Source organism: Octopus sinensis, linkage group LG2, assembly GCF_006345805.1.
Source record: "Octopus sinensis linkage group LG2, ASM634580v1, whole genome shotgun sequence".
Classification (NCBI taxonomy): Eukaryota; Metazoa; Mollusca; class Cephalopoda; order Octopoda; family Octopodidae; genus Octopus; species Octopus sinensis.
In genome coordinates this window covers 205,510,053-205,521,684 of record NC_042998.1, presented here as the reverse complement: position 1 = coordinate 205,521,684, position 11,632 = coordinate 205,510,053, and the positions used below count along the sequence as shown (strand labels likewise).

Sequence of the window (11,632 nt, the reverse complement as noted above, 5' to 3'; positions counted from 1 at the left end):
ATAATAGCCACTAAAAGATTTACGACCAAGAAAAGCCCTTGACCAAGTCAGCCAGAACCTTGGGTCGCAGCATGATGCAAGAATATGAAGACATTTATCAAAGAGTTTAATAACATCTCTTTAACTCTTCACATGGGAGGATGTGTGTGTGTGTATGTGTGTGTGTGTGTGTGTGTGTGCACAGAACAGCTAGTGTGGTATGGAGGTATGTGTATGGGGGTGCTAACTCAAATAATATTTTACTTTATTGTATGCTTTATTTTTACTTTTATTTCTCATTTTTATCTTGTTTTTCTTAATTTCTTCCTATCTTTGTTTATAAAGTTGCAATGGAATCCTTCCATGACCATTCCTACCCAATGGCTTAAACTTACTATCACTAACTGCATGCTGCATCAAAACCAAGTTATTTTATCAAGAGGCGCAGGAGTGGCTGTGTGGTAAGTAGCTTGCTTACTAACCACATGGTTCCGGGTTCAGTCCCACTGTGTGGCACCTTGGGTAAGTGTCTTCTACAATAGCCTTGGGCCGACCAAAGCCTTGTGAGTGGATTTGGTAGAGGGAAACTGAAAAGAAGCCCGTCATATATATGTATATATATACATGTATGTGTGTGTATATGTTTGTGTGTCTGTGTTTGTCCCCCCAACATCGCTTGATAACTGATTCTGGTGTGTTTATGTCACCGTAATTTAGCGGTTCGACAAAAGAGACCGATAGAATAAGTACTAGGCTGACAAAGAATAAGTCCTGGGGGTCAATTTGCTCAACTAAAGGTGGTGCTCCAGCATGGCCACAGTCAAATGACTGAAACAAGTAAAAGAGTATACCCTTTGTAACATGACCTGACGAGATGCATCTACACCGAGGGGTGCACCACAACCAGTTGCACAGTATCCCACCTGCAAGGAACACCGTATATGTTTCTATGTGCTAGTATTAGTTTCATGCTTGTTATGCATTGTGGGCAGTTGCCTGAAGATTGTGCCAGAGCATCAGACATGTTAAAAAATACTGTTTGGTATTCTTTCATTGCATGAAACTAAAAGTCACACATAGAAGCATATATTGTGTTTGTTAAATAATATATTTATCTCTCACCAGATGGAGCACTTTTTTTTGTGTTAGTCTTGCCTTTACGGAACAGTACACTTTGTGCATATGTATATATATGAGATGCTTAAAACATCTGATGGTGTGGGCTATGGCCTAGTCACCCGGATTGTAAACCAGGTAGTTCATGATGGAGTCATACCCATAGACAGGCATAGCAGCACCATAGTCAACTGCTACAAGGGTAAAGGTGATGCTTTAGATAGAAATAACTGTAGGGATATCAAACTGCTGGGTCAGGTGATGGAGGTCACAGAGAGGGTCATAGCCCAACTAATTTGGGAGAGAGTCTACTTAAATGAGATGCAGTACGGTTTTGTGCCATGTAGAAGCACCACTGATGCTGTATTACTGGTTCGACAACTACAGGAGAAATACCTAGCCAAGATAAACCCTTATACTTGGATATTTTGTGGACTGGAGAAAGCCTTTGACAGGGTCCCCTGATCTCTTATTTGGTGGGCGATGTGGAAACTGGGGATTGACGAATGGTTAATAAGGGCTGTACAGAGATGCCATTAGTAAGGTTAGGGTTGGCAATGAGTATAGTGAAGAATTCCGGGTAGAAGTAGAGGTCCACCAAGGTTCAGCCATCAGTCCCCTTTTATTCATCATAGTCCTCCAGGCAATAACAGAGGAATTCAAGATGGGTTGCCCCTAGGAGCTCCTCTATGTTGATGACCTGGTCCTCATAGCATAATCACTACCGGAACTAAAAAAAATTTGGGGTGTGAAAGCTAAGTTTAGAATCAAAAGGCCTTAGAGTAAATGTAGCAAAGACCAAAGTTATAGTAAGCAGAAAGGCGAACTCATCACACACCCCTTCAGGTAGGTGGCCCTGCTTGATCTGTAGAAAAGGTGTAGGTAGAAACTCCATAAGATGTACCCAGTGTAAGCTATGGACACATAAGAGGTGCAGCAACATCAAAGGAAAATTAACCGAGAAAATAGCTTTTGTGTGTGGCAGATGCACAGGGGCAATAGACACCACAGATACTCAGAAAACAGATTCCATCACTCTCCAGGGGAAGAAATTAGATGTAGGTTGATAGTCTGCTACCTAGGTAACCAAGTTAGTAGTGGAGGTGGATGCTCAGAGAGCGTTACCACTAGAATAAGAATAGCCTGGGCAAAGTTTAGAAAGCTTCTACCCCTACTGGCGACAAAGGGTCTCTCGCTCAGAGTGAAAGGTAGATTGCATGACACATGTGTGCAAACTGCCATGCTTCAGAGTAGTGAAACATAGGCTGTGACTGCGGAGGACATGCGTAGGCTTGAAAGAAATGAAGCTAGCATGATCTGCTGGATGTGTAATGTCAGTGTGCACACACAACAGAGTGTAAGTGCCCTGAGAGAAATGCTGGACATAAGAAGCATTGGATGTGGCGTGCAAGAGAGACGTCTGCACCGGTATGGTCATGTACTATGGATGGATGAGGAGAGATGTGTGAAGAAGTACCACTCCCAAACAGTTGATGGAATCCAGGGTAGAGGTAGACCCAGGAAGACATGGGATGAGGTGGTCAAGTATGACCTTCGAACATTGGGCCTCACAGAGGCAATGATGAAAGACTGAAACCTCTGGAGATATGCTGTGACTGTGAAGACCCGACAAATAACGTGAGTTTATGGCTGTTTCCTGCACCAGCTTCACATAGAAGCCCCACCCCATCCAAAGTGCCTTGGGTCGCAGGATGGCCTGCTGTGCTTACCTTGGATCATAGGGTGACCTGCTGTGCTTGAGGAAACCTATTGAGTCAAGTACATCAACATCAAAAAATCAAATGGAAAATGTAGTTGTGATACCTGTGATGGTGGCACGTAAAAAGCACCATCCGAACATCGCCAATGCCAGTCCCGCCTTGACTGGCTTCCGTGCTGGTGGCACATAAAAAGCACCAACCGATCGTGGCCGCTGCCAGCCTCTCCTGGCCCCTGTGCCGGTGTCACGTAAAAGGCACCCACTACACTCACGGAGTGGTTGGCGTTAGGAAGGGCATCCAGCTGTAGAAACACTGCCAGATCAGACTGGAGCCTGGTACAGCCTTCCCGCTTCCCAGATCCCCGGTCGAACCGTCCAACCCATGCCAGCATGGAAAACGGACGTTAAACGATGATGATAATGATGATGATGATGATGATATATATGAGAAGGGCTTCTTTCAGTTTGCATGTATGAAATCCACTGACAAGGCTTTGGTAGGAGACACTTGCTCAAAATGCCATGTAATGGGAAGCAAACTCGTTACCACAGAGCCATGCCTGTGCCTAAGTAAACGTGTGTGTGTGTGTGTGTGTGTGTGTGTGTAGACATTATATGATTGTCAGATTGTTGAACTACTTTCTTACCTACCTGCCCACCCACCTGCCCAGATGCATGCCTACCTGTCTACCTATATACATATCTATATATCTTTGTAAGTACCAATCTATCATACCCTACCTTATTGCGTGTGTGTGTGTGTGTGTGTGTGTGCATTTGATAGATGGTTTCTGTAATCAAAACCTCCAATGTTGTCAGGTAAACAAAATTAATTACTTGTCCAAGTCACGCATCAACTAGACTTGTTGGTAGAAACATGTTTCACTTCTTACAACACAAACCACTTCAACTGTCATTATTGGGGCTGGGGAGTCGAGGTGGGTGGCCGTGGCCGTGGTGGTGGTCACGTGGAACCAGTAAATGGAAATATTTTTCCTCTTGCATTGTTCTTATATTTTTTTAATCCGGAAAACATTGAGAAATCTTATCTTTGCTTCTAGATTGGGAAATACACCTGTTCTGAAAACTAATACATAGACACACACACACACACACACATATATATATATATATATATATATATATATATATATATATATAGCAATATCAGAGGAAAGTTAACAGGGAAAATAATCTTTGTGTGTGGCAGATGTACAGGTAGAATAAAGATGAGAAAAATACAGAGAATAGACTCGATGAAATGCGAGGGGGATACCTAGAAACAGTTGGTAGCTTTCATTATCTTTAATTCAGCAACAGAGGTTGTTGCCCTGAGAGTGTAGCTGCTAGAATAAGCAATAGGCTGAGCAGAGTTCAGAGAGCCTCTGCCTTTGTTGGTAAGAAAGGGTCTCTGCCTCAGAGTGAAAGGCAGATTGTATGATGCCTGTGTGTAAACAGCCATGCTACATGGGCAGTGAAACATGGGCTGTGACTGCAGAGGCACTTGGAAAAATACACACCGACACCCACCCACACCCACACATGCACAAACATACATATTCATTATAGATAGATATGCACACACATATGTATATATGTATTTGTATAAACATACGTATATATATATATATTATATATATGTATGTATATATATATATATATATTATATAGAGTTATATATATATGTGTGTGTGTGTGTGTGTGTGTGTGTGTATATATATGTGTGTGTATATATATATATAATAGTATGTGTGTGTGTGTGTGTGTGTGTGTAGATATATATGTGTGTGTATATATATGTATGTATGTATATATATATATATATATAGATTATATGTGTGTGGTGTGTGGGGTGTGTGTGTGGTGTGTGTGGTATATATATGTGTGTGTATATATATATATATATATGTGTGTGTGTGTGTGTGTGTATATATATGTGTGTGTATATTATGTATGTATGTATGTATATATATATATATATATATATATATATATATATATATATATATATTATATATATATATATATATCACACACACCAAATTAAGAGGAATGACCACTAAAGTGGACACCTAATATGCTAACACAGATGTCAAATCGCCATTACCATGAAGAATGTGTTCTCAAGAAAAATCTCAGCAAAAGACCAAAATGTAAAAATGAGGAAAACAAATGAAAATATATGAAATCAAAAACGGTTTCCTACGTTCCATGGTTTCACTTGTTAATATCTACGTAAATAAAACACGCAGATATCTGCAAGATGGTCAACGTAGTCTGTCACTTACAAACACAATTGTGTCCTGGAAATTGTGTTTTGTAAGTCTTGGTGACCTTCCTAATGCTAGCGCCACATAAAAAGCATCCAGTCCACACTATAAATTGGTTGGCATTTGGAAGGGCATCCAGCTGCAAAAACCCATTGTTATTGATAGTGGCCCTCTCAGACATACCCTCAGCTGCTCAAATAGCCACCCTTGCTAGCTATGCAGAAGATACAAAAGTCCCTCAGACAATACAAAATTCTGGAAATATTGCACATCTGCAACAAGAGTTGGATGCAATATGCAGGTGGGCTGAAGACAACAACATGCAGTTTAATGCAGGAAAATTCCAAGCCCTACGCATACCAGCACTCAACGCTGAATATCATGCAGACAGGATACAGTGGTTTGGGAGGAATTGCAATCCCTGAATCAAAACCAATGTGTGACCTGAGCATTGACATGAGCAATGATGCATATTACCAGTTTGGTAATAAAATGCGAATGGCTAGATGGATGGATCCTCTGAACTTTCAAAACAAGAGAAAAGGAGACAATGATGGTCTTTTGGAGGACATACATTGTCAGCTGCTTGGACTACTGCTCCCAACTATGGTCACCATACAATATAAAATTAACGGTGGAACTTGAAGCAATCCAACATATCAGCTGCTGGGAAAGACTGAAAAAGTTAAAAGTCTTCTCCCTAGAACAAAGGCAGGAAAGATATGCAGTGATATACGTCTGGAAAATCCTAGAAGGCCTTGTACCAAACTTTGGTATTGAAAGTTACTCAAAGAGCAGAGCAGGGTGCCATTGCATAGTGTCAAAGATCTCTGCATCTCCATCAAAATACAGGACCAGATCCTGCAACAGCTTCGGTTTCAAGGGTTCACAGCTCCTCAATATCCTTCCAAAATGCCCGAGGGACCTGCATGGTGTAGATGTAGGTGTCTTAAAAAGAAAACTGGATCTCCTCCTGCCAAAGATGGCACATAAAAAGCGCCATTTGAGTGTTAGGCTTCACGGAGGAAGTGACAAGTGACCAAGACCTTTCGTGATACACCGTGCTTGTGTTGACCTATCAAACCAAGTGAGACCGTAGTCATGGCTGATGCTTGTGTCACATCAATGGCACTCATGCCAGTGGCACATAATAAAAGCACCCACTGCACTCTTGGAGTGGTTGGTGCTAGGAAGGGTGTCAAACCGTAGAAACCCTGGATTGGAACCTGATGCAACTCCCCAACTCAGCAGTATTCAGTCAAACCATCCAACCCATGCCAGCATGCAAAGCAGACGTTAAATGACGATGATGATGATAATATGTATATCATCTGCATTGACTTTCTCACTGGTAATGCCTTTCCCTATACATATATATATATATATTATATATATATATACACATATATATTGATATATATATATACAAATATATATTGATATATATATATATATAGTGTGAAAAAGTGCCAATCCCTAGCAGTTGAGGGAACCCGTGGAAGAGGTAGACCCAGGAAAACCTGGGACGAGGTGGTGAGGCACGACCTTCAAACATTAGGCCTCACCAAGGCAATGACTAGTGACTGAGCCCTTTGGAAATTTGCTGTGCATGAGAAGACCCTGCAGGACAAGTGAGTCCCTCCCGTGTCCCTTGCCAGGGATGTAGCCAGCCCACTTATGCATGATTTTCCTTCCTTAGACACACGAAGACCTGTTGAGGCAAGTGAAGTTGAAATTGAATTCGAAATTGAACCACATCCGACGACTGGCAGCCATGCCAACCTCCCTCCATTGGACACTAAACTCTGCTTGTGAAGACCTGTTGGGGCAAGTGAAATCGGAATCGAAATTGAACCAATCCTATGACTGGCACCCGGCCATTGCCAGTGCCGCTGGACTGACTCCTGTGCAGGTGGCAAGTAAAGAAACACCGTTTCGACCCTGTACTTGAGGAGACCTATTGAGTCAAGTACATGAACATGAAAAATCAATGGAAATTGTAGTTGTGATCCCTGTGCTGGTGGCACATAAAAAGCACCATCCGAACGTGGCTGATGCCAGCACCGCCTTGACTGGCTTCCATGCCGGTGGCAAGTAAAAAGCACCCACTACACTCACGGAGTGGTTGGCGTTAGGAAGGGCATCCAGCTGTAGAATAACTGCCAGATCAGACTGGAACCTGGTGCAGCCTCCTGGCTTCCCAGACCCCAGTCAAACCGTCCAACCCATGACAGCATGGAAAGCGGACGTTAAATGATGATGATGATGATGATATATATATATCAATATATTTTCTCAAATCATTTATTCCTTTGTCATCTCTCTTTCTTATATATGTTTATGTGTGTATATATATATGTGTGTGTGTATGTGTGTGGGTGGGTGGGGTCACATTTGGAGATCCCTGCCATTGGCAGTTCTATGAACAGGGAGAAATTGGAATCCTTGGACATGAAGTCAGAGAAGGGTTGTGAGAGTCAAGCAATTGGTGAGAGGAAGAGTCAATGTTAAGGAGTCCACTAATGATAGGAGTCCACTAATGATAGGTGCTATGATTAATTTAATAAAGCACAAGAGAGAAGCACAAAAGTCTCCACTGAATAGAATTGGTTACTAAGCAAGTTTGTTGAGTGAGGAGAGAAATGATACAAGACTAGACATGATATCAACATTGGTAAAGGGGAGAGAGAGCAAAGGAGAGAGGGAGAGAGGGAGGGAGAGGGAGGGAGGGAGAGAGGGAAGGAGTGAGAGGGAGAGAGAAAGAGAAAGAGAAAGAGAGATAAGTAATTTGATAAGGTCTCCTCCTCCTTCTGCTCTGAGAGGATCCAAGCAAATAAAGAGCAGGGTCTGCCTCTTCGTTTGTTAAAGCGTGTTAAACTATGACAACCAGACGACAAGGTGAAGCTAAGACATTTAATCATTGTCAACAACATAGTGATGTCTACTTTGGTGTCCCTGTGTATGGATACAAACATACAGGTATATACACGTGGACACACACATGTACACACACACACAAATATATATATATACATCCATCCATATATACATACATGCATACTCACACATATACATGTATACACACACACACACACACACACACACATATGTATAGTTATTAATAAGGAATTATCAATCCAGACAAATTACTTGCCCTGATTTCTTAATACAAATAAATACACCAGGCCAACAAAAGATTTTCTGATTCCCATAGAACTCCAGGTAATCCTAAGATCCAAGCTTCAAGTCCATCCCCAGTCGTCTTCATAAAGCCATGATTGCATTCTTCAGATAATATGGTTTCACAGAGGGATATTTACAAGAAAAGGCATGAATAATGGGCTTTGCATATTTTTTTATTTGTGCATTGTAGACTTACAGTTGTTTCTGATATGCTTTATAGGTGTGTTGATGGTCCTGTTTACTCAATCAGTCGATTGATCAGTTGAAAAAATTGAACGACCTTAACAAATACTACCATCTTCAGTTTACTGTAAGATGTACAAATATAGAAACACCTAAGTCCCATCATTTATGGCCTTTCTTATATGTGTGTGTATGTATGTGTATGTATCTTTGTATGTATAGAATAAAACTAGAAAAGCATAAATTTCACGTGTATAGTTCATAGTTTAAACTATGAACTTTAAGGGAAACCCATGTCTTTTCTCTCTTATTACCTCCGCCTTAGCAAAGGAAGAGATATTGTTTTCAGTTGTGTTTGTTTGTTTGTTTGTCCATGGACAAGATATCTCAAGAACCACTGGATGGATTCAGATGAAACTTTCAGGGATGTTTGACATCGTGACTGGCACAAACTGATTAGATTTGGGGATCGATCTGGTATTGGACAAGGATTCTGGATTATTGTTCCTGTTTTTTATACTTAATTTTTGAGAGTGGTCGGGTTCATCTTAGTATTCTCGTTTGTGAGAACAGTCGAGTTTATTTCAGATATTCTCATTTTAAAAATCATCTCCGGCTAATTCTTGAGAGGACATTGGTGTTGCCTTGGCAGAGGTTTGTGCTCTCTGAGTGCTATTGTTCTAAATATTTTGTTCTTCAAGATTGTTTTAACCAAGTGTGTATGTACAGCAAAATGTTGAAGTTGAACATCTTGTCATTAATTGAGATTTTAATTAAAGTGGATTTATTCTTTGATGTTTTTACATCAATTATGTATGCATACATTATATATCATCATCATCATCATCATCTATTAACGTCCATTTTCCATGCTGCCATGGGTTGGACAGATTGACAGGAGCTGGCATGATCAGAGAGCTGTATCAGGGTCCAGTTGCATGTTTTGGCATGGTTTCTATGGTTACTGGATGCCCTTCCTAATCCCAACCACTTTACACAGTGCACTGGAGGCTTTAAACGTGACACCAGCACCGACAGGATCATGAAGTACCTTTGCAAGACAAGAACCTCTCAGGTGGGAGCGGGGAGTAGTATTGGGTGGGTGTGGGTTTGTGCCAGTTTAAGGTATAGAAGGGTCAGATATAGGTGTCTTGCTGTAGAGTACATATATATATTTATAAATATATATATATAAAGCACTATCCGAATCGTGGCCGATGCCAGTGCCACCTCGACTGGCTTCCGTGCTGGTGGCATGTAAAATGCACCAATCCGACCGTGGCCGTTGCCAGCCTCGCCTGGCACCTGTGCTGGTGGCACGTAAAAAGCACCCACTACACTCACGGAGTGGTTGGCGTTAGGAAGGGCATCCAGCTGTAGAAACACTGCCAGATCAGACTGGAGCCTGATGCAGCCTCCTGGCTTCCCAGACCCCAGTTGAACCGCCCAACCCATGCTAGCATGGAGGACGGACGTTAAACGATGATGATGATGATGATACATATATAAATAAATATAGGAATGGTATTATTAAAATACCATCACAAGTGGTAAGCGAATTATTAGCCGTACAGGCAAATTAATAAAATATATACATACAATATTAGATATGTACATAAATACATAAGGGTACTACATGAGTACCTATACTGCCAATGATAGATGTCAATAGAAGTATTTTTTGACTTCTATCATTGGCGATATAGGTACTCATGTAGTCCTTATGTATATATATACATATCTAATACTGCATGTATATATTTTATTAATATATATATATATATATTAATGCCAGCGCCGTGGCCGTTACCAGCCTCCTCTGGCACCTGTGTTGGTGGCACATAAAAGCACCCACTACACTCACGGAGTGGTTGGCGTTAGGAAGGGCATCCAGCTGTAGAAACACTGCCAGATCAGACTGGAGCTTGGTGTAGCCTCCTGGCTTCCCAGACCCCGGTCGAACTGTCCAACCCATGCTAGCATGAAAAACGGACGTTAAATGATGATGAGGATGATGATATACACATGACCATGTCAACACTTCTGCTTGGAGTTGTTTACCGCCCCACAAATTATCGTCAAGACGCACAGCTTTTTGATATCCTCAGAGCTGCTGCCATGAAAACAGCCACTTATGTCTATATTGCGGGCGACTTCAATTTCCCTGCGATTGACTGGGAGGCCTTCCGTTGGCCGCAAAGTGCAGACGATTTCTTTGAACTGGTGCTGAATTCAAATTGGTCCCAAGTCGTTACCTCCCCCACAAGGGGTAACAACACTTTGGATCTGCTACTTACCGCTTCTCCTGAAACAATTATCAGTGTCACTACTGAAGAACCTTTAGGTGACACTGATCATTCCATGATCATGGCTGACTTGTCTCTAATTGGTTGTAACAAAAAACACAACCATCTTCAAACTGCCCGCTTTGACTGGAATAAAGCAGACTGGAACTCTTATTGTACTGAGCTGCAACGCCCAAACTGGCTCAAATTTTATGTCTCTGGAGATGTGGACACTGTACCTCAGAACATTCTGAATTCAATATGAGCGGCATGTGCAGCATCGGTACCACGCAAGCACAAAAAACCACCCAATAGTGCAATTTGGGAGACTGCAGCAGTCCGACTTGCCAGGAAAAGATGCCGTAATGCTGAACAGGAATACAAATTGCACAAATCAGAGAGCAACAGGAAAAAGCGCAATAGGTCAGCCAACCACCTCAAGCAGGTTACAAAAAAGGCAGTGCTTGAATTCGAACAACGCATTGCAACCAACCCTGACAGCAAAGTGTTCTGAAAGTATGTGCACTCAAAGCAGAGACCTCACTCTCCAGTTGGTCCCCTTCGCAATTCCCACACAAGGCAGATTACTGGCAATCCTAAAGAATGTGCAGAAATCATTGCTGGATGCTATGCAGGCATCTTTACTGTTGAAGACCAAAATGTTCCATCTTCATCACCACTGACATCGGACTCTATATCTACTATGCAATTTACACCAGCAATACTACAACGCCACCTTAAGAACAAACGTAACTATGCCTCTCCTGGTCTCGATGGTGTTACATACCTACTTCTCAAACGCGGTGGATACTTTCTTCTAAGCCAACTTTCTCTATTCTTCCAATTCTGTCTTGACAATGGTGTTACTCCAGAGCAGTGGAAAACTGCCAGTGTTA

At 41.7% G+C, this 11,632-nt stretch overlaps 1 protein-coding gene across 1 annotated transcript in view; it reads left to right on the top strand.

Moving 5' to 3' along the window:
- Positions 1-337: 337 nt before the first annotated feature.
- Positions 338-11,632, top strand: part of LOC115232430 (tctex1 domain-containing protein 2-like) — a 29,221-nt gene continuing 17,926 nt past the window's right edge. Inside the window, exon 1 of the mRNA XM_036500709.1 lies at positions 338-440. The gene's annotated coding sequence lies outside the window, so the exon portion shown is untranslated. The remainder of the gene's footprint in view (positions 441-11,632) is intronic.